A 26,360-nucleotide genomic window follows, 5' to 3' on the forward strand; every position below is an offset into this window, starting at 1 on the left:
TAAAAAAAGTACAAACCTGCACAGCCGGGTAGCTGGTGAGGAGGAGGCGGCGGGGGAGTGCAGGAGAGCCGGTGGTTGAGTGCAGGGAAGCCGGGAGGAGGCGGCGGGTAAGTGCAGGAGGAGCCGGTAGGAGGTGGCGGGTAAGTGTAGGGGGAGCCGGGGGGAGGCGGCGGGTGAATACCACCGTACCTTCCTGCTCTGCGGCTGCTGACAGCGCAGCGTGACCTCACAGGCACAGATCACGCTGCGCAGGGGGCGCCGAGAGGAGGGAGCCGGGCAGCGTTTGAGCGTCATGAGGACGCTCAACGCTGATCCCTCAACCTCCAATCCCGGGATTGAATCCCGGCCATTTTTGGGCCTAAATCCCGGGATACCGCCGATCCCGATCCCGGGATTGGCCTCCCTAGTTGTCCCCTTATGTGATCCTAGAGACCATGTGGGCTGCTTGCAATATATCTGCCTCCCGATATAGCAACAGCAAACGTTATATAAGCAAGCAAGCACTTGTGCTGCCTTTAGTAACTAGTATAGTTGTATATTAGCAGCACAGGATTATGGCCTGATTCAGACGCATGCAAATTGGGCGCAGATAAGGTGCATTAGTGGCTCAAAAATAAATGCAGATGTTCAGAGCTGGCTGTATCTGTCCTGCCACACCAACCCTATCCATGTGCTTGTAAAAGTAGCCAGCCCTATCAGTGCGTGCTTGCACAAGCTCTATACTTGGTACAAGAGATCCACTTGAAAGCAGATGAATCTATGGTTTGCCCATCTCTGCATAGCCCGAAATTTGGCATACACACCCATGACACACACTCAGGACACATATCCTACGTGCGCACACCCAGCTGTCGGCCAATCACACTCACCCAGCCTCAAGTGGAGATGCAGCTGAGATGTGTCCAACTGAATCACCCACAGTTCAGAATGTTGCAGATGCTCTGCTACAGATCACGCAAAGTCCGAAATATCCCAAGATCTATGCAGAAAATGGTATGGGTGGAAACTCTGAACCATGCCCTTATTCACTTGTCCAGTACAGAGCAGGTCAAGACACTATTTCATATACATCAAAGGTTATGTATTACTGAGATGGATAATATATGTTCATACATCACTAAATATGCTCAACATGCTCTCTTGTTTGGGGCAGTTGCTTCTATAATAGTAAAAAAAAAGTAAACAAGGACATATGAATATCCTTACAAAGAACTAAGGACCAAAAAGGGTTGAGATGACCTAAAGAATAAAAAAGGGGCAGACTACATTGGCCAGGTGGTTCTTATAAGTCATCAAATTCTATTTTGCTATGTTAGGCACAAAGTAACTGGCAACTTTGCAAATTTGCTTTGAGGAAATGCATTATGCGGACTCGGGAGGGATACACAGTAGCTGAAATTACTGGATTCTCCACTCTCTGACCTGTTTCTGATGCATCTGTTGCATGTATCATGGGGGCTGGTGCAAGTGCAGATACAAATGCGGACAGTTGAAGAAGCCGGCATAATATCAATGGGCAGCATGGGTTCCACTGCACATTCATGATCCCATGCATTAGTTGAATAGATGCTTGCATTAGCATAAGGCAGTAAATAAGGCTTTGGCATTTGCCCACAGCTACGGCTGCCTGTCGTGCGACTCAGAATGAGACACCTATAGTAACATTTCTAGTATACACTGAACAATAGATTTTACTTTATTATTTCATTAATTCCGATGGACCACACATAACTCCCTCACTGTTATGTATCTATAGAATTTGTCGGCAGATAAGAACCACTTGGCCCATCTAGTCTGCCTCCTTTTTTTTTTTTTTAATCTCTAACCTTAATTGATCCTTATTCCTTTGTAAGGATATCCTTATGTCTATCCCATGCATGTTTAAATTGCTCTACTGTCTTAGCCTCTACCACCTCCGATGGGAGGCTATTCCACTTTTCCACTACCCTTTATGTGAAGTAATTTTTCCGCAAATTTCCCCTGAACCTCCCCCCTCCAGTCTCAGTGCATGTCCTCGTGTCCTATTGCTTCTCTTCATTTGGAGAATGTTTCCCTCCTGGACTTTGTTAAAACCCTTGATATATTTGAAAGTTTCTATCATGTCCCCCCTTTCCCTTCTCTGCTCCAAACTATACATATTGAGATTTCTTAGTCTTTCTGGGTATGTTTTGTGATGTAGGCCATGCACCATTTTAGTTGCCCTTCTTTGTACAGTTTCTAATGTATTAATATCCTTTTGAAGATATGGCCTCCAGAATTGAACACAGTATTCTAGATGAGGCCGTACCAATGACCTATACAGTGGCATTATTACTTCTTTCTTTCTGCTGCTGATTCCTCTCCCAATGCAGCCAAGCATCTGACTAGCATTCCTCATTGCTTTGTTACATTGCTTACCTGCCTTTAAGTCATCTGAAATAGTGACTCCTAGATCCCTTTCCTCCTCAGTAGTTTCCAGTATAGTGCCATTAATACTATATTTAGCCTTTGGATTTTTGAGACCCAAGTGCATGATTTTGCCTTTTTTGGCATTAAACTGTAATTGCCACACTCTTGACCATTTCTCTAGTCTACCTAGATCCTCAATCATTTGTTTTACCCCACCTGGTGTGTCTACCCTGTTGCATACCTTTGTGTCATCTGCAAAAAGGCATACTTTCCCTTTAATGCCATTTGCAATGTCACCAATAAAGATATTAAAAAGCACTGGTCCAAGTACAGATCCCTGGGGTACTCCACTGGTAACATTTCCCTCCTGTGAATGCACTCCATTTACCACAACTCTCTGTTTTCTATCCTTCAACCAAGATCTTATCCATTCAATGAAGACTCTGAACTTATCCATTCAAGGAAGACTCTATACCTTGTAATACTGCATCAACACCAGTGCCAGACTGGCCAGAAGGACCGATGGGCTGGTGGGACGATCCTGTCACACAGAGAGCCGGTAAAGGCCGCACGGAGCACAGCCTCTGGCTCTCTGGTCTGGCCGCTCCCCCGACACCCCTCCCGTCCATCCATCTCCATGGAAAAGGGGGCGTGACATGAGTCCACCCATTGGTAGTATCCGCGCACACATCCCAGTCCATCCTTGATCAACACTATACAGCAACTAAAGAAATCCAGTCTACAGGACTATTGCCTACTAGCATGATTGGTAGGCTGAAAAAGTTAACAGTTAAAAAAAAATGTGAGAATGATAACTACAGTATTACACGATTATAGGATAAACCTTTTACTATAATAGAGTTTGTCTTCTTTGAAGATGAACTTTACTTAATACCAACCTCTCCAGCAAAGTGCATAGCAGGGTCCTGGCACCTTCACACAGTATGTCTCTGCCAATCACACTTGCTGCTGATTATCTCTCTGCATAGCAAGAGGGATCTGAGGCGCGTCTAATGTTGGCTGATAAGCAGCTGCTCGGGATCCTTTAACACTTTCCACCCAGAGGGCCTGAGTTTACACATGTGCATGGTTGCAGGTCACACAGTGTGGAGGAAACAGAGAATCCCTCTTCATAAACCCGGACTTTTGTTTTCAGAGTTTGCTGAATACTAGGCGGCACCATCAGACCCTTCATAATGAATGGGCCGGATACGTAAAACATGCAGAAATTAGCGTAACAGGTACATAAAGGAGGCTGAATAGGCCTGAGTGCCTGAAAGTCTTTAAATATGGCAAAAGAGTCAATCAGAGCTGAAGGTGAAGAGTACTGGTCTTGTCTGTGTGTAACTTGAAAGACTCTGCTCAGGGCTTACAGGAAGACTCCCAGGCCCCAGTTCCTCTGCTTCTTATACCTCCCAGATGCTGCACATCTCTGCAAATGCCAGTCCTGTGCGTGGATCCCAGTGGTTTTGTAACCATGCTGACCTCGTCCAAGGATGCTCGCATGGCTTAAGCCATACCTCCCAACTTTCTCAGTCCTTAGGGCGTGGCTGGGAAGGGGGCGAGGCCTCAGGAGAAGGAGATAGAGCATCATGTTATGATCCCGTTTTTGTCATTTAGGGGGCATGCCCAGCGGGTGGGAAAGCGGAACAGCTGGGACAGCAACAATTGGGACAGTTATGAGGAATGCTTAAGCAAAGGCTGCTGCTGTTCATCGGTCTATTCAGGCACTTCCGCCTGCAACCAAACTTGGATGGGGCACAGATGGGGCCTGGGTCTCATTTGAGTAAATTAAACCCTCTCAGCGTCTATTACTTTGTTAAATACTGAGAATGATGGGTGTTTTATTGGTAGGATTCCCAGGAAGACAGAAAATTAACTAAAACTAATAATTAAAGAAGAGAAACTCTATAACTCTCAGTCAAGTATGTTAAACTAAACTTTTATTGTAACTGAATATTTGCATTGATGAGAATATATACTTATGTATATATATATATATATATATATATATTTGTATTTATTTTTTGCTTCATTTTACTATCCCATCAACCATGCTAATTCATACTTAACCGAACTTTGAAAACTTTAATTAGCCACTGGCAATCAGTGACAGGCTCTGGATTGTCACTTCCGAACTTGAAACTGAGCGTAGCGCCATTACGCAGAACTTTGCATTTCTACAGTGTATATTAAGAAGTGAAAACTAGCAGTATCTGCCGACCATAGACATACTGTATGAGTGAGTAGCGCAGAACATGTTAAATGTTACCACAGTTAACTCATTTGTTCCAGGACCTTGTGAATCATTTTACTTCAGACTGAATGGCACTGTAGAGGTTAAGAACGGAATAACAATAAACTTGACTGCCATTGGTCACTATGCCATACATTCCCCTATATCTTTATTTATTTATTTTTAATGTGTTCAAATGGAGGTTGAAATTAGCTTTTCAATGTATCATATGGATATCGGGGAAGGGAGGAGGAGGGAAGGGGGAAAAAGTGCAGACTTTTACAGATACAGCAGTGCTTGGCAGTGATTTATACGCTGGGTCAGACACAAATTGACTCGTATGCAAGAAATGTAAATGGAATTGAGACTTTTGATGGAGAAGCTCATTTTGAGACTTAAACGTTCTAGATTAAACACACTCACACACAAATGCTGAATGGGAGGGGTGCTCTATGTAATTTACATTACAAATCAATTCATTATCCACACAGGCAGGTTGCAAAGATTTTCAAGGATCGCAGGTTTGATGAAGAGGATTCATTTCAAGAAATAAACCTTTTAAATTAACCACAGGATGAGGAGGATTTTTCGTAAAAAAAATAAAATAAAAGTGCCTATTTTTTTATTTTGCGCACCTCTCCTGTGTAGACTGTTTGGATGAATGATCCGGAGTCACGCACTTTCTTTGCCACTTAGACCAGCAGATTACTTTGGGTCCCCGCCATGAAAAGACTAATAGAGGGGAGTTAAAGTAACGGAGTAACAAAACAGCTGGAAGTTGCTTTATCAGAAGTTTGTGTATTAAAACTGAGTAATCGCATGATAAACAGTAGTCCCGGGATTTATACTTTCTAATCAAAAGTTGGAACAAAACGGAAAACATTTTTTAGTAAGAATTTTTTTTTTCAAGGGTCACAATGATGTCACCTACCTTAGATTCACTTTTTAGCAAAAATAACTTTTTCTCATTTCTCAGAGATGCTTCATTCACATAGTCACATATTGCTTTCCAAAGATATGGAAAGGTGGAATATTATCACGGACATGGGACCTCATTCAGCAAAGATTGCGGTTTCTGCTAAAAAGCAGTTACTGCAATCAAATTGTTGCCACCTCGAAATAGAGATAAAACACCCATTGCAGAAATTGCGAATGCATCGCAATATGCGGGCTGATTGAAAACCATACGCAATTACCGGATCATCGAAGATTTTTCCTATCTGGCAATTCTTCCGACAGCGCAGGCTGGAAGTGGTCATCGCTGACGTCAGAGGCTCTCCTTAAAAACGCCCAGGCACGCCTGCATTTTTTCATACACACACAGAACGCCGACTTATTTTGGTAACTGCAAAATAAAAAAATAAATTCTAATAACAGATTTCCTATGTTTACACCACAATATATTATTATTATTGTTTATATATATATATATATATATATAGTACCGTTAATTTTTGCAGCACAGTACAGAAAATATGTCATTAATTTCAGCTGACAGTCTTAAGTGCCGTACATACAAGCGGACAAATACACTTGTGTTATTTTTATTAGGATCCAATTAGCTTACCAGGGTATTATTTAAGTGTGGGTGAAAATGTAAGCACCCAGAGGAAACCCATGTAAACCAAGGGAGTACATGCAAGCTCCATACAGATGAGCCAGAGATGGGAATTGAACTTATAACCACTATGCTGTAAGGCAGTAATGCTAACCACTATGCTATCCATGTTGCTCAATAAGCCATCACTTTTTTTGCTATAGGGTGGGTATATTCTGAAACAGATATTAAAAAAAGCACTAACCTAATCAATGTGACCTTTGTGTAAATAGATCAATGTTCGTTTAAAAAGCCCAAACGTTTCTGTGGCTGCATACAGTCATTTATTTTTCCCAGTATGAAAAAGTATCTATTAATATCAGCACAACATCATTACGCCCATTGACACAAAGTATTCTCTCCATTAGTGTGACAACTGAGTCCACTTTACTTTACTATACTAACATAGCACAAACCGCTGCAATTATAGCATCAGAGCCCTGCAGCACTCAGTTACTGACCTAGGAATAGTTTATTTTACCCTAGCTCTGTAAAATTCTAATATTTCGCTTAGTTCATTTTATGAAAAGACATACAGCATACATTTTGTACAGACACATTTACAGTTGATATACTGTATGTACAGATGTAGCCATGCTCATCTTACTGTGATGCGGCGTGCTGCAATTCGGCTTGCTGCATGGCGTGCCAGGCTGTGATTATTCACAGCTGGCGATCACTCTATTATTTCCTAAAGGAATTAATGAAGCAGTCGCCAGCTATGAACATTCGCAGGCTTGCACGCCATGCAGCAAGCCGTGTTGCAGCGCACCGCATCGCAGCAAGATGAGCATGGCTACATCTGTACTTATACTGTACAATGGCCCTCATTCCGAGTTGTTCGCTCGCAAGCTGCTTTTAGCAGCATTGCACACGCTAAGCCGCCGCCTACTGGGAGTGAATCTTAGCTTATCAAAATTGCGAACGAAAGGTGCTCAAAATTGCGAATAGAAATTTCTTTGCAGTTTCTGAGTAGCTCGATACTTACTCTTCCAGTGCGATCAGTTCAGTGCTTGTCGTTCCTGGTTTGACGTCACAAACACACCCAGCGTTCGCCCAGACACTCCTCCGTTTCATCAGACACTCCCGCGTTTTTCCCAGAAACTGTAGCGTTTTTTCACACACTCCCATAAAACGGCCAGTTTCCGCCCAGAAACACCCACTTCCTGTCAATCACATTACGATCACCAGAACGAAGAAAAAACCTCGTAATGCCGTGAGTAAAATTCCTAACTGCATAGCAAATTTACTTGGCGCAGTCGCACTGCGAACATTGCGCATGCGCAATAAGCGGAAAATCGCTGCGATGCGAAGAAAATTACCGAGCGAACAACTCGGAATGACCACCAATATCTCCACTTTACAGTCAAGCAATAATCATTTATAAAAAGTTTATACTGTCTGTCAAGTCCATAAAGACAATATGGTTACAGTAGGTACTGTTCACTCAACAGAATTTGCCTGTAAAGATTCTCCATCTAAAATATACATTTTCTTATTAACAAGAATGTGGGCACTCAGTTCCCAAAACCTCTACATTACCACTGTTTCCACTTTGCGCCTCTCTTTCTTTCTGTACCTTTTCTGGTTCCCAGGTTAAGTAGTGGGCTTGTACCAACTATGACACTGTACTGTAAATCACATTGTTGGAACACCCAATACTACACAGTTCTCCTATGCATTGTTGAAAATGTATTGTGAAGCCAAATTTCCTACTGGACACCTCTTTATGAGTGAGATGTGGCACAAAATGTTGACTTTCAGATTATCAACTTGTTGACATGTTCTGAATACTGACATTTACAACGTCCACATGGATGGGAGGTCAACAATGCCAGAACATGATAGTCGTCAGTCATCATGTCACCATGCGGTTTTGCATTGGCAAGGTGGGTATCCCTTACCACAGCCTAACCATAATCGCAGCCTAACCCTAAGCCTAAAATCGTGAAATTTTGTCTGTGAACATTCAATTGTCGACATTCCCAATGTTGACTTTAAGTCATGTTGACATTCAGACCATGTGAACATTCTGGTGAATGCATACCATTGAGTTCATTCTCATTTACCAGAAATTACTCAGTAACTGCACACTGCCATATTTTGGTGAAAGTGTGTTCTACTGTAGATATCATAACTGCCATGGTTATACAGATATTGAGCAATGGTGTATATTACAGCTCATTATCACATCTCCCTATACATGAAAAGGATTACTGCTAGGGAAGCCTATTTTAAAGAGATGCAAAAGTAGTCCTATTTTGCATTTTGGTTCCATTGTGGATGTGCAAGCTAACAATCCCTTTAAGCATGTGTGCAACTATGGAGACTGGCAATATGAATTGGTAAGTTACTCTTATACTCCTTACACATCGATGCTTCAACCCAGGTTATTGCTGGGATAACCCAGGTTGAGGCTCAGTGTGAAAGGGTCCCCGAAAAAAACCCAGGCCCAGTATTCGGGAATCTAACCAGGTTAGCTTGCAGGGTTGGTCCTGGGAAGGCCCCGGGTTACGGGGCAGAGTGAACGGTTAACCCCGATCACATTCAAATCCTATGGAAAGCAGGCTCAGCGACGCTTGGAGATGCTGTCATCTCCAAGCACCAGTAGAGGAGATGCTGTCATCTCCAAGCACCAGTAGAGGAGATGCTGTCATCTCCAAGCACCAGTAGAGGAGATGCTGTCATCTCCAAGCACCAGTAGAGGAGATGCTGTCATCTCCAAGCACCAGTAGAGGAGATGCTGTCATCTCCAAGCACCAGCAGAGAAGAAGCCCTGGCAATATCCTGTGTCTAGCCTGCAGTGTGAATGGGTTTCAAGCCACTGTGACACAGCTTGAAACCCATGTTCAGCGATCCAGGCTGAACCTGAGAATTTGGTGTGAAAAGGGTATTACTGTTACTAGCCAGTCCCCTGGTAAATTGGGGTGTGGATCATTGGGTCGACAGTAACTAGGTCCACAATCATTAGGTCAACCACTATTGGTCAACAGTGACTAGGTCGACACCTGAAATAGGTCGACACAGGCATTAGGTTGACATGGAAAAAGGTTGACATTAGGTTTTTTTATTTTTTGGAATGTTGTTTTCTTTGCAAAGTGACCGGGAACCCCAATTAGTGCACCGTGTCCCCTCGCCATGCTTTGGGCAGGTTACTATTCACAACCGTAGTCCACATGTATCGTAAAGTATGAAAAAGTTCCAAAAATTAAAAAAATGTGAAAACTCATGTTAACCTTTTCATGTGTTGACCTTTGCCATGTCGACCTAGTGACCATGTCGACCTAATGCATATCGACCACTAGTGGCCGACCTAATGAGTGTCGACCTAAATGTTGTCAACCTCAATACCGGATGTCCCTTCATTGTGCTCCCCAATCTGTTGACAGGTGAGGTACATTTATAATGGCATAAGGGCAGGGGCGCTTTAAGAGAGGAGGGGTCCATTGTGCAGTCTCCAATTGGGCCCTCTCCTCTCCAGCAGTGCAGTAGACACTGTGCCAGGGTCTATTGCACATGCGCAGGTCTCCGGCAACATGGTACTCATGCCGCATTCACAGGGAAATCTTTATTGTGCATTCGCAAATCACCAGAAAGTAGCCACCATGGCCATTTTCCAGATGATATTTGCCGCTCTGCAGCCAGCGCCGTGCCGATGGAGCATTAAGTATAATTAAAGGGGTGCAGGGTGTGTGGTGTGTGGGCCTCCCTGGACCTAAGGGCACGTGTGGACCTCACACGTTGCACCCATTATAGATACACCAGTGTGTAATGGTTTCAAAGACACCTCTAACCAGTATATGTGTTAAACAAAAGGCATCCATGGGAAGTCAGAACTGAAATGCTCCATGAGGGAAATACAGAAATAATTCCTCTTTGGAATGTTCCCATTTACTCAGTTTAAAAATGAAAATGCTCTATAGTTAAAGTACAACTGAAAAGGTTAGCAAGAAGAGCAGTCACAGCTAAGCTCCGTATCTGTATCTATCCGTAACAAGTCATTGTGAGGTTGCCTTGGGAAGAGTTGCATCAACTAACCAGGTGTGAGATGCAGAAATGAAATACATATCATTAATGTGAAATTGTTTTTAGACTAATAATCCTCCGTTAATTTTCCTTTAAAATATTGTCTTTGACCGTTAAATGCACACACCGTTATAAAAAGGAAGATAATAAATGATCTTGAAGCAAATTCTCCTGCCAAATGTCATAATTTATTTGCATAATTAGCTCTTAATTTTAATTCAATATGCAAATCGACACTACTTTAAATTGCAGCAGACTGCGTGCTGTCCCTAGCTGTCCTGAATTTATAGTGATTGTGGCCTTGCTGTCTCCTGGATATATGTTTCCGTATGTGTGTGCATGTATGCCTGCATGCATGTGTGTGTTTGTATGTATATGTGTGCGTGCATTTAAAAAAATAACTAAATCATAATCATCTTTATTCTTATAATAATCCTGAAGGATATGCAGTCAGGATTCGGCATTGTGACCGTCAACCAGATATACTACCCCTTTGAAAAAACCTTAGGAAATAAATGTGTATTATACAGCAGAAAGTAAATTATTTTTATACTACTACTGTATATCAACTGCAGCTTTTAAGCAGGATATTTAATAACACTTTTATCTATGTGTATATAATGGTGTACCTGATAGCGTTCTCACCTTTTCTTAAAGAAGACTTTAGTAATAAGAGCAGCACAACTTCAGCCCTAGCGCCTATTTTTGCAATCCGTATTGGAATTTTTATAAAATGATATGGCAATATAGTCACCTTATTCTACATTTGTTCATAAAATGTTAATTTGTAGCTGCAATTGGTCTTTAGTCTTTCTAATACTGGGGGTAATTCCAAGTTGATCGCAGCAGGATTTTTTTTAGCAATTGGGCAAAACCATGTGCACTGCAGGGGAGACAGACATAACGTGCAGAAAGAGTTAGATTTGGGTGGGTTATTTTGTTTCTGTGCAGGGTAAATACTGGCTGCTTTATTTTTACACTGCAAATTAGATTGCAGATTGAACACACCACACCCAAATCTTACTCTCTCTGCACATGTTATATCTGCCTCCCCTGCAGTGCACATTGTTTTGCCCAATTGCTAACAAAAATCCTGCTGTGATCAACTTGGAATTACCCCCATTGCCCCAACCTTGACACACAAGAGAATGAATTAGCCATCTACGTTTCAGCTCCGTTCAGCAAACTACAATCATACATAAACCTTGATATAAGTGAAATTTGTTCTTCTCGCCCATACAAAATGTAGGAAGCAGGTGCCACCCAGATAATTTCAAACACCTGCCTACATCCATTTAAGGTATATACCATTATTAAATACAAGGTGTAATTTACTAAAGTACACTTAAGAAAATAGATCACTTTACTTGCCATGATGACAATTTCTTCCACTTACAGTTATGTATTGTATACAGGGTCAGGAAGGAATATATCAGTTTATAACAGAAAGCAGGTTAACCTTTCCATTCCTGTGCACAGATACTCTGGGGGTTACACGTGGATCACGCAAATGTAACGAAAGGGCAGAGAAAACCTAGATGCACCAGGAATTTTGCAATGAAACATGGCCCTTGTGCTTGTTCTAAATTCCACAGTAATTAAATTGACCTTGACTTGGTCCAAGCAATCTATAACACCATGCTAGCCATCTACTCTTCTTTAAGATAAAAAAAATCAAGTTCTAACCAATATTATGGAATTATATAGAAGGTGTAGATTAAGCAATATAATGTACACATAGTAAGTGACTTTCCTGAGAGGTCTCCTGTGCAGCCAGTGCCGTTTCTGTCTTTTATTTATTTTCCTAATCATTTGCTAGAACTGCTAACAGGTCAATGGAATGGATTGTGGGAGGATAATTACTTCTTGTAAGATGTTAATGGATGTTCCTGAGACCAGGGCATTGGTTAATGAGTATTTTATGGAAATTGACTAATTGGGAAATATTCTTGAAACATGCCATGGATCTTTTCTTTTTAGATTTTATGACCTGCTTTGAAGGAAAACAAATACATTTGACATTACACAAAAGACAGTGCTACATTGTAGGTGAGTCCTGTGATCTGTAGAGGCCAGACACTCAGATGCTGAAAATACTGTATATAGGACACCAAGACCACCAAGTATTCCTAATGCATTAAGAGCAGGTGGGCCCAGGTGGGGCAGATAATTAACAAGGCTAAACATTTGACTTGGTTTATAATATGATCACTGTGCTTGGCTTCATCTCACAGATAATTAGCTGTGTTTAAATCCTTCATCATCATATTTAACAATGTAGTTGTCTCTTGGACCTTACCACTCCGGATCTGGTATAAAATACAGACAATATAAACACCAAGAGGGTGCTTATAGTGTAATAAATTTTTATCTGTTTTAGATTTTAAAGTAAGTTTATATTAAGCGCACATCAAAGTTTGTTGATCTCTAATTTATCTGTATGGTCTAATTGTGCTATTCACACTTGGATCTCCCTTCTAAGATGATATCAATGGTCTCCAAGAAGTATGTGCCTCTGTCACTCCTGAAAGTCTCACAGACAAGTATCTGTGGCTCGTGAAGTTGAAAAAGTTGCAAAGAATTCAATATGACGAGTCTGGATAAATAGGTGTTACAAAATCTTTGCATGCTGTACAACTGGCTCACACACATCCATTCTCACACCCAATGATGTTCACACCTGATATTTCAGTGTATATGGGGGTTAAAATGTACAAGCCAAGAGTCTTTCCCCAGGGCCATCTCTATGGTGGAAGGACAGGTGATGGAGTGTCAGTGCTGGACTATTTTTTAGTTTTTTAATGAACTTGATTATGATTCATATTATGTTTATACAACCAGAGCTGCACAAGAAGGTACAGCCTGCTCAGGTGCACTGCCTACAAACACGGCTTATAGGGGTGCACATGTACCAGTAAGCAACCACAAGAGGGAGTATAGCTGAGGTCCAGCGAGAGGGACAGAGTATCATCTGAAACTTTTACAGGGCTAACCACATCTCCCGTGTGCCCAGCGTGCCCTGTCCCCTCTCAGTGAGTCTGCCATGCCCCTTCATTATAAATCCTATTGTTCTGTACCTTCCAGCAAGATGTGTGGTTGGAGGTAGGGGGGCTATTGTGGTAGACGGTTTAGTTACAGCTCTGGATTTCCCTTTGTGTACATATAAACAGAATATATTTGCACTGAGAAAAACATTGAATAAAAAATGGAAACTCAAAAATGTAATACATGCATAAATTAAACCCAGTCTGTACTTTTACCTTCATGAGTTATTTAACATTAACATGAAGGCAAAGAAAGTACTTAAAAGGCCATGAGAAGGTAATAGGAACTGTCTACATACTTACCTAGAGCATGCTCAGCACAATATCATTTGAGAATGGCTGTGACCTATGTATAAATGGGATGTGGTACAAACTGTCGACATTCAGAGTGACTGACACCAGAATGTTGACATGGGCTGAATGGTGACATTCAGAACGTTGATGCGGATGTTATGTTGACAAGTAACGATATGGCCATGATGTTGGTATGGTCGGAATATCGACATGTTTTTAAGGTAAGCTTAAGGTAAGCCGTAACCTTACTCTAAAAGCAGCCTAAAGGGGGGTACTCACGGGAGAGATGTGTGCTGAGCGATCTTAACACAGACCGCTCAGCACACATCTCTCACCCCGCTCAGCACAGCGCGATGTGCTGAGCGAGGGGGAAAGCCGACGGGGGGCCGCTCACTTCACACAACGGTGAAGTGAGCGACCCGCTAGATTGAGCCTGCATGCAGCTCAATCTAGCATCGGCGATAGCGATGTGCGGGGCCGCGCATCGCTATCGCTGGAGGGCATACACACGGCAGATCCGTGCTTAAAATCTAAGCAATCTAAGATTGCTTAGATTTTAAGCACGGATCTCTCCGTGTGTACCCCCCTTAACACTCACCATAAACCAAATACTAACATGGACTGATTACATTGTGGCTGTTGATTTTCACAATGACAATGTTGACATTATGACCTTATCAGCAGTCTACATGGTGAGATTTAAAATGGCATGCAGTCATTATGCTGACATTCAGAATGTCGTTACCAGAACGTAGACATTCACAATGACAACATGGTCAAAATGTCATAAAGTGGAGAGAAGGGTATGGTTCCTGTTCTGTCTTTGATCAATATGTGCATGGGCGTATCTATAATGGGTGCAAGGAGTGTGGAGCTCATGGGCCCCTGGGTCCAGGGGGACTGACATGCTGCACATCCTGCTCCCATTTAATTATACTCACCTCTCCGTTGGCTGGCGCTTGCTGTAGAGTGGCAACTGTCACTCGAAAATTGACCACCGTGGCTATTTTCTGGTGATTCGCACATGCGTAATAGAGATGTACTCAGGAACGCTAAACAGGTATCATGTTCCCGGAGAGATGCACAGTAGACTCTGGCACAATGCCAGAGTCTACTGCACTGTCAGAGAAGAGGGGGCCTAATCAGAGACTGCACACGGGCCCCCTCCTCTCTTAAAGTGCCTCTGAATAAGTGTTTATATTTCTTCTGATACGTTCTTCCAGTAATGTGCTCAAATAGCCAGAAAATATGCTACTACTTGAGGTGTAAGAAAGTACTAGTGCAAACTCACCTGTTTCAAGAAGTGGTAGGCATTGTACAAGCTCTCACTGTTGTCCTACAGTGGTTACATGAGCAACATAGATATTGGCAGGAACTGTTGTAGGTTTTTCTTATCTTGTAGGGGTTCCGAGGAAAGAGAAATAAAGTGCCAACATAGTGCATGCAGATCCATGTATCCAATGGAACAACATAGTGCATGCAGATCCATGTATCCAATGGAACAACATAGTGCATGCAGATCCATGTATCCAATGGAACAACATAGTGCATGCAGATCCATGTAGCCAATGGAACAATGGGGGTAATTCAGACCTGACCACTGCTGTGCATATTCGTATATATATAGGTCTGAACTGCACATGCATATGCACTGCAATGTGCAGGTGCGACAGACTGCAGCAACGGGGATCGGCGGTCAGCGACGGGATAGTGCGAAGATTACGACCGCACCGGCGATCGCAAGGTGATTTACAGGAAGAGGCCACTTGTGTGTGGCAACTGACCGTTTCCAGGGAGTGTACTGAAAAACGCAGGCGGGACCCGGCGTTTTGAAGGAGGGTTTCTGACGTCAGCTCCGGCCTTGATCATCGCTGAGTAAGTCCTGGGCAGTGCAGAGACCTTTGTGCAGCTCTGCCAACGAATGTTATCGAGCAACTGCAAAAAGGTAATATCCTCCCCCTGTAGGCGGCGACTACCTGATCGCAGGGATGCAAAAAATGCACCCTAGCGATCAGGTCTGAATTAGGCCCAGTGTTGTAGAACTTATGTTGTATACTCAACCTTATTGTGATAGAAGAATGCTTTGGACACTCCTTGAAACAAGGTGAGGTATGTACTCCCTTGCAAACAGAAATACAAAACCCTTTAATTAGGTGAATTATTAAATTTCTGGGTCACATATAAAAGTTTGGGTGGTGAGCGATGAAATCTTTCCTCGGGTGAGCCAGCACAGAAAAGTAAATAAACCATTATCTTTACCTCACACTTTTACAGTAGTATATAAATACAGTATTTAATAGTAACAGACTGACCCATCGCATACCTAACCCCATCTGACATATACAGCACATGCGTAAGCCTCCAAAACTGAACGATTTGAACTAAAACATCATAAAGAGATAGTATAGGATCCCTGCACAGAAAAGCAAATAAACCATTATCTTTACCTCACATGTTTTAGTATAAATACAGTATTTAATAGTGACCGACTGACTCATTGCATTCCGTTATTGATCAGATTTCAAAACAGAAATTTTTGAAGTTTGGGGTAATTCTAATCAAAATCAAACACATTATACACAATGATAAGAAACCAAACAGAACACTCTGATCAAAAAAAAATCTGATGACATTAATTAGAAAGGCATATTTGCATTCTATGTCACCCTATGTACTTTGTTAGACAGGAGATTATAAAGCAAAGGCAATTTTGTAACATACAGTGACTGAATTTACTGCAAAGGCAGAAAATGCAGGTAGAATTGGAAAACAGGTACGATGACAGCATGTAACGTTGCATGCAAATATTGATTTTATTTACCATGAATAACTGTAGATCTTTTACAAGTGACTCGTAAATGAATTATCAAAAGACTGGTCAGGCTGCTGTAGGCTGTGGATGACGACGCTGAAAGCCTGCCTTAACCTAAACTGGAAAATTTGCTGAAAGGAGCAAATTAGGTTAGACAATAGAAGATCTTTTTCACTGAGTGGATAATGAAATGTTATTTCATCAAAGCAGTTACAGTTTGCAAGCTGCTCTCCTTGTAACTCTATCATGTTTATCCTTAAGGTGGACCCTGAATATTGGTGGCTCAGTTCATGCTATTGATGCTTGTTGCATTTAATTACTCTGGGCAGAAAAAGGTGGAGGGAAAGTATTAATTATAGCTTCTGCAGACCTCTTTGAGACTAAGCATCCAATCGGTGCCCGCACTCGGTTTTAGGAAGGGAGGATTGTGAATGCAGCGTTGGGAGGTAAAGGGACTGTGGGAGCTTCGTATCAGATTACAATCCAGGCAGCCTTAGATCTCTTGTGAAAAATAAATTACAGCCTTTTGTAACAATGACCCTGTTCTCCAGGAAACATTGGGGAGAAAAAAAGAATGATTTCAACTGTGGCAGCTCAAGTTCTGTTTAAATAATTAAAATGTATTGGAAGTTTCTGTCCACCCTCCACCCTCCCAGGTTACCATTACCTTTCCCCTCCCAAAACTTTGGCACACTGAAACGCTTTCACTAAGCTTACACTTATTACACGAAAAGCCTCCTGCAGCCTGGCATTCCTAAGACACTGCATAATCTCATTTATCTATTGCCTCACCTTGTCCTTTGTGTGTAAGCAGTCACATCTGCCAAACCCTGGGCACAGTGCATCAGTGACAGAACCATTGCATAATATAACTGCAATATTTCCTCGTACAACATACTGAACCACACCAAACAAGATGGCTAGAATAAAGTTTATTCAACCTCCATTTCTTTGGGGGTACTTTGTATATCATAATAAAATAAGTAAGGGGTCTATTTACTAAGCCTTGGAGAGAGATTAAGTGGCCAAAGATAAAGTGCCAGCCAATCAGCTCCTAACTGTACATTTTTCAAAAACAGCCTGTAACATGGCAGTTAGGAGCTGACTGACTGCTGTCTTGCATAGTTAAGTATTGCCCATTGGCATATCTACTATATAATAGCCCAGATCTGTGACTCTGTGTCTGTGTGTATAACACTGGGCGTGGCTAGGAGCTCTCATTGGGTTAGCAGCAGGTCTATCACACCCAGTCCGCAGCTGATTGGGTGAGAAATGCCCTCCCACACAAGTTACATCCAATGGGAGGCTCTGCCCTTTTGCTGTTGTGTGTTCCCAGAGCAGGATTAACAATGGAGCTGATGGAGCTGCAGCTCCAGGTCTACACCCCAAAATAGGCCCACTGCATCTGCAGCAACATACCCTCCAACAATTTACACATAAAAATCACTGCAAATTCGAAAAGGGCGCGTGCCATGTGTAAAGGGGCTTGGCCACGCCCCTTTTGCTATACTTTCAATGGAAGTTTGGAGAGCCAAAAATCGGTACAGACCATAAAAAAAGGTAGTGTACCTGGCAAAAAGGTACAGTTGGAGGGTATGCCACTGTATCTGCAGCAAGTCTCTGCACTGCAGATAGGGGAAAAAAATCCTTTTACTGCAGCATCCTACGTCCTGCTGCCAGTCCGCCTGCCCCCTCCGGCATCAACAATCCCCACTCCCTAATTGCAGCGCAGGTGGAACATAGATGTGTATGAAAGTGGCACAGCGGAAGGCTTTCATAGCCCTCCTCTGCACGTGATGTCACAGAAGTGCCTCCTCACCACAGCCGCGCCCAGATCCCCAGAGGCCCTGACTCCGCAACACAGCACCTGGGCTGCCGGCCTGGAAGCCGCGAGATGGCTAATGTAATGGATAGAGTGGGTAATATCGCGGAGAGTAATGTCTGGACGCTGAATCAATGTAAAAGGTGACAGTGCTGTGCAGTGCAGTGGGTCAATGACACTGCACAGGACTCACCTTTTACATTGATTCAGCAAGTCAGTCAGTTCTGCCAGCCAGTCACTATTGTTAGCGTCAGTGTCCCAACGCGCTGCATTACAGGGAAGTTGACACACTAAATAAATTACAGCTCCTAGCAGCCTTTAGCGCCGAAGCATTCAGGCGCTAAGGGCTCCTGGGAGCTGTAGTTTATTGAGTGCATCTTCTTCCCTGAAATGCGGTGCCCTGGGACACTGGCGCTAACAATAGTAACTGGCTGCTTGGCTACTGTCCGAGTCTCTGGGAGAGCCACTGCCAAATGGAGGACAGCAGCAAGCTGCTTCCAGGAGGAGAAGCAGGAGAAGCATTACTCGCCCCTCCCCAACTCGCAGTACCTCCGGGCCCCTTCCGTGGCACCCCCACACACCCCCTCTACCACCTGCGGTTGCTCCAAACTCCCTCCCCCACCTGCAGCACACCCGCACCCGCCCCTCCCCAACCCACGACACCTCTGTAACCGCTCCTCCCCCACCCGCGGTCGCTCCGGACCCCCTCCCCCACCTGCAGCACTACCACACCAACCCCTCCCCCACCCGCGGCACTCCCGCAAACCGCCTCTCCCCTGGACCCTCTCCCCCATCCGCGTCTCCCCCACACCCGCCACTTCCCTAACCACAGCACCTACTAGGTGATTCATCAGGCCCTGCGTGTGCTGTTCACGCTGTTGCAAGGGGCTTCGACCCCTTAACCATCGCTCGCCCTTTGTCCGTGCAATATTTAACCACTCACACAATTATGATTGGAGGTAATACTCCATATAATAAAAATATTGCACGCCACAAGGGCGTGCAAAGGTTAAGGGGGCGTAGCCCCTTACGACGGTGTGAAGAGCGCCCGTAGGGCGCGATGAATCACCTAGTATATACATATTTAAGTAAGTGGGTATTTCTGTAGAACTCTTATCCCTAACTGTAAGTCAATGGCCTGGGTCATAGGAGAATGTGTTTACTCTACGGTCAAGGTAAAAAGTGCAGTTTTGATGATCCAGAAAAATGGAGGCCACATGATTAACCCTTCAAAATCTAAATTGCAGTGTAAACATTAAGCAGCCAGTATACCCAGTATACCCATCCAAACCTAAATCCCTCTGCATATGTTACATCTGCTGCCCCACCTGCAGTGCAACATGGTTTTGCCCAGTTGCTTGCTTTTTTGGTTTGCTAACAAAACTGAATTACCCCTTAATTCAAAAACGCATACATGTATAATTTGCTAATTATTGAGTATGGAATCTAAAGTCACTAAAGTCACAAAACTCACAGAAACATTACAGGATATTGTGTAAAGTGTCCAACTAACCCGTATTACATTGCTACCATCTCATAACCTGTTGTTAGAAAGAAAATTACTAATCCATTTACTTATTCTATGCAGCTGATACATTAGTGGTCAGATGCTTCAAGTACCTGTTTCTTTTTTGCCTCTCTAACCGCTGTTATTAGCCTCTTCTAAAGGAGAAGGGACTCTGGAAAATGGCATTTACATGGCACTTTAGAGTTAATGACTCACCTCTGGGTTTTAGTCACATTCGTAGAGAGCCTTCATTAACTTTCGATGACTCTGAGACCAGGGCCAGTCCCGCATTGATTAGGCCAACATGGGTCTGGATGTAACTAGATTTTTTGTGTCCTGGATAGCACCTTAACCTATTGGGGGAGGGGGGGGGGGTTGTTGGCTGTATGTAACTTCTATTTTTCCCTTTGATTTTTTCCCTTCTCCTTTTACTGAAGGCTATTTGGATATTTCCTATCTTAAAATAACCTTAATAATTGGAAGCTATGAGAACAATTTTTACATATCCTTCCATCGCCAGTTTTTTGGCAGATCCTAATTCTATTACATTATACTTAGGATAATTTGACTGTCCGTCATACAGTCCTTTCATATACATGCATTTCATTTGCTAAAGTTTAAATTATGAATTAATAAATTCATCTACTCAGATTTACTGGCATACTATTGATTTCCAATATACGGTGTGACTATCTTTGTTGATACTAACATTTATTTATATAGTGGCAGCATACTCCGCAGCTCTTTATAAGTTTGTTCAAATACTGTAATAAAACGAGACTGAGGATTACCAAACATACAGAGAGGTTAGTGGGACCTGCTCCCAAGCTTACAGAAGTCATTTATTTGGCTGTTTATAGAGCTCTTATAAAAGACATCAACAAGGATTTGTTAACAAACACAATGTACAATGAGCTCCACAGAACCCGCAGCTAGATACAATTGTGCTTGATTAAGGCTTCACCCTTTCTCTAATCATCACAAGCAGCACGATCACAGTGTGATCTCAGCAATAATCTCCTTGTGTTCTCTTCACCTGTTGTGGAATCTTCGGAATTGTTTTAAGTTGCATACAAGTCTTCTTTCCCAAAAGCATCAATATTTCCGTTAGCAGTTACAAGCCATAAATGTCTTGTAATTGTAATGGTTTACATGGAGATGCTATAGAGTGCTTACAATGTGCTTATGCAAATGTAATACACAAGGGTTACACTGTCTTTTTACTACAAGCTGTTCGAGACGCCCCCCCACTCCTATCTCATGCCTACTGCACGAAACTTCTCATTTTAAGATCCTTATTCCTGCTCCCCATGAACACTCCACAGTATGCCGGTAGTGTGGAGGAACATAAAGTGTCAACCTCAGCTTAGATTTTAACCTGGAGTGATAGCTTTACTGATTTGCCACTTTACTACTCTTGTTAATGAATTTTTAATCTTCTTAATGACATTAAACACGGAAAGTAATTAAGGAAAACAAGTTTGAAACTGCTGACTTAAACCCTTTATTCAGAACTATTTAATGTAGAATTAATTTGATTTTGCCCATTATTCAAATGAACGCAGTACCTTTCCAAGCATTGGAAATTCCTTTCTCATTATACAATATATGGCCTGCGATTTTATATAATACAGTGAACCCATAAAAAAAAAGATCTCCAAATCCAGCAGGTTTGTTGACGTTGATAGATATGTCTCTATTTCCCATGTGACCACAAAGATATGATGAGAAGAGAAATACACTATACTTCTAGGTCAGTATAATAACGGTCACAATCTGTTACATTTTCAAAAACTTCAAAGAGTAGCACAAAGGCTGCCGGCTATCTATAAAGAGAATCTCCAAGGCTGTAAAGTGCAAGGGAGGAAACTGTTACCGTTACTAGCCAATCGCACAAGTCTAGGAGCCAGTTTGTCATTTAAGACAGGAAATTTATATACATAAGGATAAATCTACCTCAAGTGTCTAATTTTACATTTTCTGGTTGCTTAACCACTTTTATTTTTTATTATAGTTTTTTTTTTTTTTGGTCAGTTATCACCCTTATATGCCCTTACATACCCTTATATAGTTTTAAAACTACACATAATTTTCTTTTATTCACTTCCTTTAAGAAATGGCAGCCATATTTAAATCATGGCCCATAGAAATTTTCATGTTTTATGTGTTTATGCAACAATGCACTTCTGGCTGCCTACCCTATGGGACATGTCAGGCCCTTCCATATCAGACCAATGAAGTGCACACAGGACTCAGCAATTATTAAGAGTACAAGAAAAACAATGGTAGCGTAAATGACTGTATGAGTAATGTTAATATACTGTATGCCTGCAGAACATTGAAGTGTTTGTGTTAGCTTACCCTAGGCTGAAATGTGCTGTTGACATTACAATGTATACATTTACTTATTTTTTCAAAATGCCACGCATATGTACAAAGATCATATAGGAATGTATATATGTATTGTATTTGTTTTTCTAGTGCATGTATTGGTAATTCTAATTAGCAGCTGTACAAACGGAATATCAGTTAGTGATAACAATGAGTACTGAGCATGGCACTATGGTTACACAAGATAGTGCCACAATGTATTAAATCCTGCAAAGTAGACGTAAGACACTTAGTGCTTGATTCTGAGTCTGAGTCACACGCAATGCCGATGTTCATGGAATTGAGTGTTTTTTGAATAGGGCGTGGCCAAATCTGGGAGGCGTGACCATGTCCCCATAAAAACAAATAAAAAAAATACTAAGCTCCTAGCATAGCAGGCCCAGGCCCCCACTAGGGACCTCCAATACACCAGGCCCCGGGTAATCAGTACCCAGCTCCCCGTTCCCTGCGCCCCGGACAGCAAAAGAAATTAAAGCAGCTGCAGCACCATACAACTTAGAATGAGGCCCTTAGGCATGTCCTTTTACCAATATACATAGTCACTGAGATGGGAAGGAGTGGGTACGAATTACTTAGGTCTAGGTTTGTTAGAGGGGCCCGCAGGGGCCTGGGTCCACTGCATCCCCCCCTTACCTGTCAGCAGCAGTAGTCTTCTCTGCTGATGATCTCCCCCCCCACCATTGATTTGCTCCTGGCTGTGGGTCTCATAGCTTCCCCTATTGAGCACATGCTGCAAATACTTTTTTTCATAAATGAGTGTGGCTACACTCCTAAAAAAAAGTATCTGTGCCTTGGCCAGCTCTCGACGGCTCTGCCAGTGTAATCATACCTCCCAACTGTCCAATTTTGCCAGGACAGTCCCATTTTTTGGACACTCTCCTGCCATCTCACTTGTGTGCCATAATGTCCTGTAGTGGGGGGAGTTGGGAGGCCCTCTCTCACTTGTTGCTCTGTTTAGCAGAGCAGCGGTGAATAGATGCTGTGTACATGGGAGCAGTGAATATCCACGGGAGAGACGGCCTGGGGGTATGGCCAGCAACATCGCCTTCGGTGCACGCAGCCAGGGGCAAATTGATATGGAAAACCAGCCCCACAAATTTATAGAAGCAGCCCTAATACGGGCAGGGTCTGTTGTGGGGGTGGAGTCTGTTAATGTGGTGGGTCCTCATTCCTCCTCATAGGGTCTGATTCTGAGTTGGGCGCAATGCCCTTCCCTGGTATACATGTGTACATCCGTATATGCAATTACTGGGATGCCCACTTTCAGTGTCTACAGATGCTGCAATCATGCTTTGTGCGTCTTTAGATGCACCATCAGTTGCACCATGTAACTTTCACCAGCCCTATGCTAGATGCAGATCATCTGTCGTGAGTATGACCTCAAATGTGAGCAATTCAATGTCTCTATATGTAACCACTTTAGGAAACACGTCCATACTACGCTATACCTGGTCTGATTAGCCAACCCTCTGTAACCACACTTGAATTGGCAACACATTTCTAAAACACTTCTTAGTGCATGTATCTGACTGTACTGCAGTGGCATGCAGTGAGGTCAGTAGCTGGTGAGGCACAAGCACACTTATCACCCCCCCTCCCCTTATACCCTGGCAGGCACACACGTAGCAACTAGCAACCACCCTTCCTCCCCTTATACCACAGCACATAGCCACACATCCCCTTATACCCCAGCACATAGCCACATATCCCCTTATACCCCAGCCACTTATCAGGTAATCTCCGCCCCGCCCAACCTCTTTTCACCCCTGGACATGGAGCAATTGCACCCCCTCCCTTCGTTACAGTGGCACATCTCCATGCTGAGCGCTGCTGTGTACAGACCATGGGCTGCCCGGAGCTCTGAAATACAGAGCGCAGGGCAGCCCATGGTCAATACACAGCAACGTTCAGCACGGACACCGGGAGATGACATCGGCTGGCTCTCTGGCCGCACTGCTAGTACAGCGGCAGGGCGGAGCAGCCGATGGTAGTCAATGCTCGACTCTCAAGACTGCATGTCTGGCTGCGGCGCCCCCCCCCCTAATTGTGATGCCGGCACTTACCTGGAATAACCAATCCTGGGGCAGTGAGAGCGGCTACCACCGGCTTCCAGCGGTAATGAGAGGTGAGCGGGAGCAGCAGCAGCCTCTCTCAGGGTGGAGAATAAGGAGTCCCAGTGGACTGGTGGGCTGGACCAGGGAGAGCTCTGAACCTGGTGCCCAATCATTTCTGCCTCAATGACAGGGGCGAGCTTTCACATGGGCTGCAAGCACGCCCCTGTCACTGAGGCACTCATACTAGTGCCGCTTACCCTGCTTTTTTGAAATGGGCTTTTTACTGCCCATTGTTTGGCACCGCCCCTCGCTTCCGACCCTTTATCATTGGCTGCGGGAGGCACCGCTCTTTGTGCCTCCGAAACTAATTTAAACCTGCTTTAACATTGTAAATATGATTACAGTAATATAAAGCATATACTTATGACACTTTGTGTCATAAGTATCTTCTTTGTATTGTTGTAATCATTAATGACAGGGGAGGCAGTGCCTCCCCTGCCTCTCCTGACTGCACGTCCCTGCTGTACTGCAACTCTGTACAAACACCAAACACCTTGCATTTGCGGTACAACTCAGATGCAAGAGCAGATGAAAAAAATTGCACAAGAAAGAAATAAAACACCTTTGCCCCCACAGAAAAAAACACACATTGGCACCCACAGAAAACAATAAAACAAATTAGCCTCCACAGGAAATAAATGAATAATATAGCTTTTGGTATTACAATCTGTTTCAAACTGCAAAAGTTGTTTGAAAGGCCCAGTGACACCAAGAGGTTTTATAATTCTTGGCTGTAACATATTCATACACGGTCAAGTCACATTATTATGACCGCCTCCTACATTTGACGTTGGTAGTGGGTAACCCATGAGGTATGTCACGTGTCGTGCGCTGGCTTGGTGGGTATATAAGGTGTGCGATAGGCCGTCTGCACGTATATCACTCATTGCTGTCATGGGTAAAAGAGGCGAGTTATCCGACTTGCAAAAAGGATGATTATCGGCTATCAGGCCAAGGGTGGCAGTATTTCTGAAATAGCGCAGTTTGTGAACTGTTCGCGTGCTGCTGTGGTGAAGGTGTATCAACTGTGTATATTAATTTATTTTTTAACATTTATGTAGCACTAGCATAATCCAGTGCACTTTCTTTCAAAATCGGGCAGGGGCGGATGGGGAACTGAAAAAAAATTGTAGAAGTGGCCTCATATGGGCAGCAGCAGAGGTATACCGTGTAACCATGATGGCAGCACCACCTCTCACATGACAACAAATAAAAAAGGTCCCACAAACAATTCGGCCCATCGGTACTCTTCCATGTCGGCCCTATGGCCAATCCACCCCTGCACGCAGCTGTCCCTCTTCACACCGGGAGAATAACAAGAAAAAAACGTAGGACTGCATTTATCCTCCAAGACAGAACATTTATTGCACAATACAATATGTAAAAAATACTCAGAAACCGGACGGTATCTCACAAATGAATCCATAAAATACATCACTAATAAATTCATAATAGACCTAGAAATTTCATATAAAAACTAGAGATGAGCGCCTGAAATTTTTCGGGTTTTGTGTTTTGGTTTTGGGTTCGGTTCCGCGGCCGTGTTTTGGGTTCGAACGCGTTTTGGCAAAACCTCACCGAATTATTTTTGTCGGATTCGGGTGTGTTTTGGATTCGGGTGTTTTTTTCAAAAAACCCTAAAAAACAGCTTAAATCATAGAATTTGGGGGTAATTTTGATCCCAAAGTATTATTAACCTCAAAAAACATAATTTACACTCATTTTCAGCCTATTCTGAACACATCACACCTCACAATATTATTTTTAGTCCTAAAATTTGCACCGAGGTCGCTGTGTGAGTAAGATAAGCGACCCTAGTGGCCGACACAAACACCGGGCCCATCTAGGAGTGGCACTGCAGTGTCACGCAGGATGTCCCTTCCAAAAAACCCTCCCCAAACAGCACATGACGCAAAGAAAAAAAGAGGCGCAATGAGGTAGCTGTGTGAGTAAGATTAGCGACCCTAGTGGCCGACACAAACACCGGGCCCATCTAGGAGTGGCACTGCAGTGTCACGCAGGATGGCCCTTCCAAAAAACCCTCCCCAAACAGCACATGACGCAAAGAAAAAAAGAGGCGCAATGAGGTAGCTGTGTGAGTAAGATTAGCGACCCTAGTGGCCGACACA

General features: G+C 43.2%; 1 long non-coding RNA gene across 2 annotated transcripts in view; it reads right to left on the reverse strand.

The window, feature by feature from the left end:
• Positions 1 to 26,360, reverse strand: part of LOC135058043 (uncharacterized) — a 911,901-nt gene that overhangs the window by 228,339 nt on the left and 657,202 nt on the right. For both annotated transcript variants that reach the window (XR_010244559.1, XR_010244558.1), the window contains one exon: positions 5,821 to 5,969. This is a non-coding gene — a long non-coding RNA (uncharacterized LOC135058043). The remainder of the gene's footprint in view (positions 1 to 5,820; positions 5,970 to 26,360) is intronic.

Source organism: Pseudophryne corroboree, chromosome 3 (assembly GCF_028390025.1).
Source record: "Pseudophryne corroboree isolate aPseCor3 chromosome 3, aPseCor3.hap2, whole genome shotgun sequence".
In the NCBI taxonomy this organism is placed as follows: domain Eukaryota; kingdom Metazoa; phylum Chordata; class Amphibia; order Anura; family Myobatrachidae; genus Pseudophryne; species Pseudophryne corroboree.